Source organism: Heterocephalus glaber, unplaced genomic scaffold, assembly GCF_053883595.1.
Source record: "Heterocephalus glaber isolate CG9 unplaced genomic scaffold, H.glaber_assembly_v1.0 deba00001608, whole genome shotgun sequence".
Taxonomy (NCBI): Eukaryota; Metazoa; Chordata; class Mammalia; order Rodentia; family Bathyergidae; genus Heterocephalus; species Heterocephalus glaber.
Window position 1 is genome coordinate 27620901 of NW_028258379.1, and position 9100 is coordinate 27630000.

Sequence of the window (9100 nt, forward strand, 5' to 3'; positions counted from 1 at the left end):
AGACAAGAAATGTGAAAGTGCTTTGTAAACTGCAGAGATTTACAAATGAAAGTTATCATCCTAATGATTATTTGCTCCATAAGATTCTTCTCACTGCCTGCCAGGCACCCACTTTGTAAGATTATCTCATTTATGTCTCATAACAGTCCTAGATGAGGGTACTATTACTATCATGATTTTATTTAAAACAAAATCTGACATGGATTAGGCACATAAATGTTTGTTGAGGAGGAAATTGGAGCCTGGAGAGGCAATGGTCATCCTTGTTGACATGGATAGTTAGAAATGGAAGTCAAAACCAAACCAGAGCTGTCTGACTAAAGTCTAGGACCCAGCAATGTCTAAGTCAAGTTGTCATTCCTCATGCAGAGCTGATAAAATAAAGCTGTTTTGATCTCTGGAGTGGAGTCAATTTTACTCTAAATTGGAATTAAAACTGTCTCAACCCTTTCCCACCCTACTATCATCTCCCCACCTTTGAGTACTCTTTCTTTATATTATTTTCCCTGTCAAATTGTGCTTTCTATAATCTCTTAGAGAACTGTCAATGGAAGACAATATTCTGCATTTGAATTACCTTTACACCAAAGTAGGGAATAATAAATCTTAGACAACTGTGCCTTATCAAACAAATGTAAGAAATATTACAGAAGAGCTAAGCAGAGAGGGAGGTAAGAAAACTTTCATTATGTCCCCGAAATCACACCCTCTGTGTGGCCATCTTGAAGTATACTCAGATATATGCTTTTCTTGGAATTACTTTTGGCTTTTACCCACCTCTCCAGGACCACATTCCATTCTTCAGCCTGCTGTACTTTTTCAGTGGTATATTAATAATGCTGAGTACAGAAAGACAGTCTCTTTCTAGTTTATATGATATTCCTATATTTAGATTCTGATACTATATTTTAATAGCCATCTAATGTTACATCACATACTGAAATATTGATCTGCTTGGACCTCCAAAATAATCGATGGTCTGCATCAGACTTTTCATCAAGAATCAAAGCTAAAATGACAACTGTAATATTTAGGAGTCTTAAATGTATCTCTTATGCAATGTAATTCTTTTTCATTTCTTTCCAAATTTGGGTCATTATTTTTCAAGAAGAGTTTAAGAACCAATTTTAGATTCCAAAAAGTTGGAGGTGACCATCATCTTTTGTTAGAAGGAACCCAACACTTTTAGAATAACTCTATCAATTATTGTCCCACTATCCAATACACCAGAGCAAAATATCCGTTAGTTAGAACGCGCCCTATTTAATCTGCCACTGATAATGGATTGAAAGAGTCAAATGCCATATTTGCTAGTATGTAAACAAGGTCACTGCAAACCTAGATGACCTCTGCTAGCCCGGGTGATGACTAGCCTATACAAGCAAGGTCACTAAAACCAGTAGCTTATATGGCAGTTGGAGAATGGCGCCCCCTTCAGGTAGAAGAGCCCCACGGCCTGACCTGATTTACACGCAGGGCCCTTTTTTCTTTGCTCCTGGCAGAGAGGACACCTTCTATGAATGAAGGGGATAGGGAGAGGAAGAACAAGCTGATCCCCTGAAGCACAGCAGTGTGTCTAGACCTTGGACTGGATTTCAGCCCCCACTAACTCCTTCAGCTGGGTGCCTGCGTACGATGCACAAACTGAACAATTTTATGCTGTGTCCCTTTATGTAAGATATACAGACAGCTACAATGAGCAGGAGTATATGATGAATTCTAATCAATTGAGGTCAATTTTAAGGGGAAAATTAAGGTACTTTATACTTTAAATGAATTTAGATTAATTTTAGATTAATTTTGAAGGAGAAAATATATTATTCTCTTTGTCATTTCTGACATTTTCAGTACCTCATTTTCCTAGGTTTCATTTTTCTCAGTTACAAAAAATCAAAATATCATAACCTGCAACATCATAACCATGTTCTTTCTTGAAATCATAACATTGTTTGAACTTGACATTATAATGATTCTCGGTTTTGAGCCATGAAAGATTGAAATAATAAATTTAATTCTAAATTATCTGAGGGTGGAGAGCTACAGCCTGCTTCTGACCAGTTAGGTAACTTGTTATTTATTAAGAATACTAGTGAGAGGATATGAAGTTCATACATTTGTAGTGATGTTTTATTTTGCTTTGCTCTACTGTACCCCTAGGAGATAGTATCACCCATTTTTTCTGATTTTGGTGCTAAGACTTTTATTTGTAATATAGGCTTATTTAAGATAGAGTTTTTCTGGCAAATAGAGTTTTAAAACCTGACATCAGAAATTTCATCTATTGAATTTTATATTCAGAAGGAAGGAATCTGGAGTTAATTAATGTATTTGTCCATTCTCTTGCTTTTTCTCCATGGAAAGCTAGAGGGACTTAAAATGTGTATAACATTGACAGTGATCAGAGATGCAGTTCCTTTAGAAATCCTGAGTTTCCTTGGTAAGAAAGCTGAATCATAAATATATCATTAGAAAGGACTGCAGAGATTGTGTAGTAAGAATTTTCCAACATTTTCCTGGTGTCTCAGTCTGTTTTCTGTTGCTATAACAAAGTGCTTGAAACTGGGTACTTTATAAAGAGTATATGTTTATTTAGCTCACAGTTCTGGAGCCTGGGATGTGCAAAAGCATGGAGCTGGGCATTAGGTGAGGACATTTTTGCTGTATCATAACAAAGTAGAGGGCATCATGTGACAAGAGAATGCAAGCTAACCAGAGACTGGCTTTTATAACAAAGCCATTCTGGAGAGAACCCATTAACCCATTAATGTATGAATGGATTCATGTATTGCCCACATGTTCTACTCACCCCCACTGTGGGGATTAATTTTGCCACTAGTGAATTGGGGGAACATATTCAAACCATAGCATTTGATGACAAGAAGTAGATTCCCAGGTCCTTGTGTCTTCGCCAGAGACCCTGTTTCAGTAGGTCTATGATGGAGCTTGAGGACTTGTTTCTCTCACAAGAGCACAAGGTGCTTCTCAAAGTCTAGGAAGCTCTGATGTCCTGGAACCCTTCGTTTCTTGGGTATGGTGAAGTTCTGAGAGCTAAGGGGAATTTCCTGAGATCAAACAGCTGGTCTGACAGAGCAGGGGCTGGAACAGGAATACTATGACTGGGCCCAAGTCTTTACACAATGGACTAACTTATTAAAGAAACATTTTCAACCATCATGGACATTAGGGGTTATGAAGAGAGCAAATAAATAAATTTCAGTTACCCAAACTCTTCATTTCAGATGTATCTGGTTAATCAAGTATTTATGACACCCTGGTTATTAATTCTTCCATCTTTTTTCTGACTTCCCCCACCCTAATATCCTGCTTGCATATGATTTACTGGGCTCCCCTTGGTAAGTTTCAGCCTGTCATTATCTCTGTTTTCCTCATGCCACTTGGCTAACACTCTTCCCATACTGAAAACTCATATAAGCCAAACATGTCTCCCTTACATTGTACAGTTCTCTCCCATATTGCTCACTTTATCATTTGATCACTTTATTACTCTGTTTCTCTAGTTCTCTGTCAGACTTTAGTGCACACTTATTGATATGAATATTAAGATTTTTGCATAGGGGATAGCTGTCCCAGAGTGGAGAGACAACTATGATAGAGGTGGAGACTACCAATTTCTAGTCTCAACTTTACCACTTATAAAAATATGTGAATTTGTCACTTAGCCTTCCTGAGCTTTCGTTGTCTAATGAGTACTTTCATATGTGTACCCCATCTCTTTAAAGAATTAATCATCTTTTCTAATTTATTTTTCTCTTTGCACTGGATCTATTTCATAAAGCTGCATTGTGTGCTCATTCAATAAACACTGACACAAGTGTGGTTCTTGCTTTTATTTGCCTTTGCCCCCTCCCATTATGGATAGCACATGAGCCACATATCTGATCATAGCTGGGCTTTGATTTTGGTGAAGATTCACTATTTTTTCAATACTACAAATTTTATCTTTCCTGTGTTGCGATTCCTTCCCATGAAATGGTACATTCCGTTCCTTGGCCCTCTATATTTGCCATTAAAAATTATTTCCATGTGTGTCTTTTGTTTTTCAGGTTCTTTTCAACTTTAAGTATAGTACTCTTGATTTTTGCATTTTATCAAGTCATACTATTCATTTTTATTCCTGACAGCTTGATCTGACACTCTCTTTCTTTAAAGTTTCTATTTTGCAGTTAGGTCTCTATTCAGCTATGGTTTGAGGCATGTTGATTTATGTTTTTGAGATTGTTTAGAGGATACTTGGTCTCACTATAATCATATTTATTTGTTCTGGTTAATGTTTTTAGAAACATAGCTCTGAAAACAAATGGTAGTTTATCACTTATAAAATTGCTCTATTCAATCAGTTGATCCATATTCAAACATATTAACTTTAGACAACCATAAATAAAGAAGGCATATGCTCCATGGAGTGATAGAAAGTGCCTGTTCAATGAATAAATTACTCTAAAGTTCAAAATAATTCATACGGTTGTAAAACAAAAATATGTGATATTTCAGGACCTTGGACAGTTAAAGTACACTGTAAGGCCTGGACTAGCCTCCTAAGCAAGTTTGCGGTGCATTTTTAAATCTACAGCATTATATCAGAACTGGTGGCTGGAAATAGCTTGCTGTTGTCTTCTCAGACAAAGAAAAAGTAAATGATTATTCCAAAATAATGTATAGAGGATGAGGGCTTACCTATACTTTTCTCTGAGCTTTCTAAAATAAACATAACTGGACAATTTATGACTGAATAATCTGAGAAATCAAGTTATTTGAACTCCAAGCTGAAACTTAAAGGAGATCAAAACCCCAGACAGTGGCAAATGAAAATTGTTGAGTCACATTCTGAAACTTAGACTCTAAATCTGATCATGTTTATTTCCCTCAGAAGTATTTTCAGAAAATACAAGAAACAAGCTTTTAAAATGAATCATGGAGAATTTTCTCTGACTCACATTTGACAAGAAGAAAATTAAAACTTCTTTAATGAGGGCTATAAGGCCCAGGCTATGTACTCAGATCCAGGAAAGCAAACAGCTGGATGAAACCATGCTGCAAGTCATGGTGGTGTGGTTGCTGTAACACAGTACTGAATGGCTGCCTCAGCTACTTTGCTGCTGCTTTTGAAAGTGTAAGCAAGCACTTTTAATTACACAATTATGAAGGACTACAGGTAATCTGTATCAGAAGGGAAAAAAGCAGCTCACCCTCACTACCATCTGAGAAACTGAACAATAGATGCTGGTTTTCATCTTTCAGATTGGCAGAGATTAAGATGATTTCTAGGGATATGAGATAATGGGAACTTTCAGAGGCACTGCTGGAGAAGGCAGATTGGTACAATCCTTAAGAAGGTAATTTGAGGGGCCAGGGATTTAGCTCAGTGGTTTCCCCACCTGCTGCGCAAGCGCAAGGACCTGAGTTCAATCCCCGGGACCAAAAAAAAAAAGAAGGCAATTTGAGGACATGGATCAAAGCCTAAAAAAATGATAATGATGCTGTATATGAAATAACATGAGACATAATCTCATTTTTTGTTAAGTAGAAAAAACAAGTCACCAAGCTATACAAATATATATTTATGAAATTAATCATACATTCTGAAAGGGTGTGCACTGAAATATCATTATCTCAAAGGGTGGGATGGAAATATTTACACCTTTACATGTTTTTTAATGTACCTGTATCTAACATAAATTACTGTTTTCATTTTTAAAACAACAATTTACCCAATGATCAATAGGATTCTAGAAGTAAAGCCTGTCTGCTTTATTTCTTTCTGGAATCTGTTTGGTGGAGTTGGCTTCGGCGTGTTTGAGGCATTGAAAGGAAGCTAGTGAGACCAGACATTTGTGGGCAAGAAAGGGAATGGGCTCAGATAAGCTTAGATGAAGAGTTGGAAGATGAATTACTCTCAGCTTTGAAGCCAATAAGTGTTTATATTTTATTCTGGAAGCAAAAGACCACCATTTTGAAGGCAGACCAGGCCAGAGATATAGCTCAGTGGCATAACGCCTGCCTGGCAAGCATGAGGTCCTGAGTTTGATTCCTGGTACCAAAAAAAAAAAAAAAAAAAAAAGGCAGAGCAAAGAAGAGGCAATGATCTGTTCTGTTTTTAATTACTCTGCCTAGCTTCTATGTGGAATAAGGCAAGATTGGAAATCAGAAAGACCAGTAAGAGCATGATAGAATATGGTAGATAAGATTAAGACATTGAGAGTATAAATGGAAGGAATTAGAGATATTTGATTTAATTTTGGAAATAAAAATAACAGAACTTGCTTATGTGGCAGGGTGGAAAGAAAAGAATTAAGAATATCTGTACATTTATTACCAAGGATAATTCTGGCAGTTATTCCTTAATATTAAATTTATAGAGACAAAAACAAACTTTGTATTGAAATACGTCATTGCAGTGGGTTGAATGGTGGCACCCAAAGAGATATGGCCATGTCCTAATCCCAAGAACCTGTGAATTATTCTTTATTTGGAAAAAGGGTTTTGTAAATGTAATTAAGAATCTTGATATAAGGAGATTATCCTAGATTATCCAGTGGGTCCTAAATCCAATGTCAAGTATCCTCATAAGAGTGAGGCAGAGGGCATTTTGGTGCACACCTGTAATCCCAGCACTGAGAAGGTTGAGGCAGGAGGATTGCCCCAAGTATAAGGCCAGCCTGAGCTATATAGCGAGACTCTCTCTCGAAAAACAAACAAAAAAAGAGAACAGTGAAGCATGAGGCAGAGACTGCACAGGTAGAAGAGGCCATGTAATCACAGATGCAGAGACTGGAGTAAAACAAGCAGAAGTCAATTCCAACAGCCACTGGAAGCTAAAAGAGAAGATTGGATTCTCCTGTAGAGGCTCTGGATGGGCTCTGCTGGATTCCAGACTTCTAGACTGCAGAACTGTGAGAAAGTAAATTTCTCTTCTTTCACACCACCAGTTTGTAATGATTTTTATGGCAGTCACAAGAGACTAATGCAGTCACAGATTTTTTTTAAAAACCTGCACATAAATGCACAGTTTAATGCATCATCACAAAGTATTTCTTACCTTTTCCCATTAAAAAATGTTTTTAATTATGGAAAATTTCAAACACACACAAAAGTAGAGAAGGTAATATAAACTTTCATGTTCCCCAAACCCATTCTGAACAATAGTTAATCCATGACTAATCCAGTTACATTCATGCTCCTACTCACTTCGCGGCTACTGTATTATTTTGAACTTCAGTATATTCCTCTAAAAAGTATTGACTCCTTTTTTACCTGATCAAAATACCGTATACCTTATAAAAATTAACAAAATATATTTAATAATATTAGATACCTAATCAGTATTCAAATTTCCCCAATTTTCTGATATGTATATGATTTCTTTATTCAGTTAGTTCATTTGAAACCGCAATCAGATAAAGTCAGCACACTGAATTTGCTTGCTATGTCTCTTAAGTCTTAAACTATGTCTTTTATGTCTTAAGCCCCTTCTTCTTTTTTTTTTCTGCTTATTTATTTGTTGAAGTAAGCAGGTCAAATTGTTTGCACTGTCGAATTTTTCAGATCTTAATTCATCCTTCAGTGACTTTAATAGTTCCTTCCTACCTGTGTTTCCTCTAAACTGGAAGTCAGATCTAGACGAGATTCAGATACAGTATTTTTGGCAAGACTACCTCATGGGTGGGATTTCGTATTTTCTATCTCATCATTGCCATGTCTGGGTGACTTTTTGTGTGGCCCTACAACTTCAGGTAAGGTCAACCCACTCATTATAAAGTTCCCCATTCCCTTTTTCCCTAATTGTTTTATATCCATTTGTTAACACTGCTTTGGATCATTATTTGAGGTTGCAAAATGATAGTCTAATTTTGATATTCTTTCTACATTTGTTAACTGGAACTTTTGTGAAAAGAACATTTGCTCATATTTGGTCATCTTGAGACACAGTCCATACAGGAGAAACAGGATAAATGTTTAATTCTTTCTCTTTACATACCGGTTTCAAAGATGACCAATGTTGCTTGTTTGTTTTGCTTTATGTCATCAGGAAATTGTGAATTTTATTGTAGTTAATATTTTATTTCTTAGTTTTGGGTTTCTGGCCAGAAGATACAATGTATTATGTCCTCGGCTATGTCTCCCCAAAATATTTAAAGACTTATTTACATGTGTCATTGGTTTCAGCCTCTTTTATAATAGAATTATCATAGGAAATAGAGGGCCATGGTAGCCTAGGGATTGGCCAAAAATCACTCAGCTGGTTAGTAACAAGACCCAGATAAGTTCCTAAGGCCGTGATTTTTCCTCGGCAAGATAACTGAGATGGTTAGGCTATTAACTTGCTACACATTACACTTCCAGATGCAGAGAAACTGCGGGATCATAATATTATAAACACATTCATTTAGAAGGTGTTAATTAGCTTTCCATCACTGTGGCAGAATACCTGAGGTAATCATCTTGAAGGAAGAAAGGTTTATTTGGGCTCACTGTTTCAGAGATTTTATTCTGTGATCATTCAGCTCCATTGCTTTTGGGGCAGAACTTCATGGCAGGGAGAACATGGGGAGTGAGACAGAGAGAGAGAGAGAGAGAGAGAGAGAGTCCTCCTAGGGCACACGCTGAATAACCTAACTTCCTTCCACCAGCCCGCACCTCCTAAAGGTCCTACCACATCACAGTAACACAGTATCATACAGGCTGGCCACCAAGGGAGAAAGCAAAACATGAATATCTGGTGGTCACATGTAACGCTTCTTGTTGTGGTTTATCAAGAAGAGAGTAAATAATAATTTGTGCACAAAACAAGGATCCAAGCCAATTGCTAAACTGAAGGACTTGAGTTTGATGATGAGAAAAACACTTTTCCACCTTGACAATGAAAAGAATCTGTTTGCTTACATTTTAAATTATAACATAAACTACTAATACTAGAAGGATAATCTCCATAGCCTGTCTATTCAGCTTTTATTTCTATTGTATTTAAATAAATTAAATATTAATTTTAAATATTAACAAAATCAATTAAATTTAAATCAGTTTTTAATTTTTTAAATATTTTATCAGTATTAAATACAATAGTTCTTCATACCAGGGATTC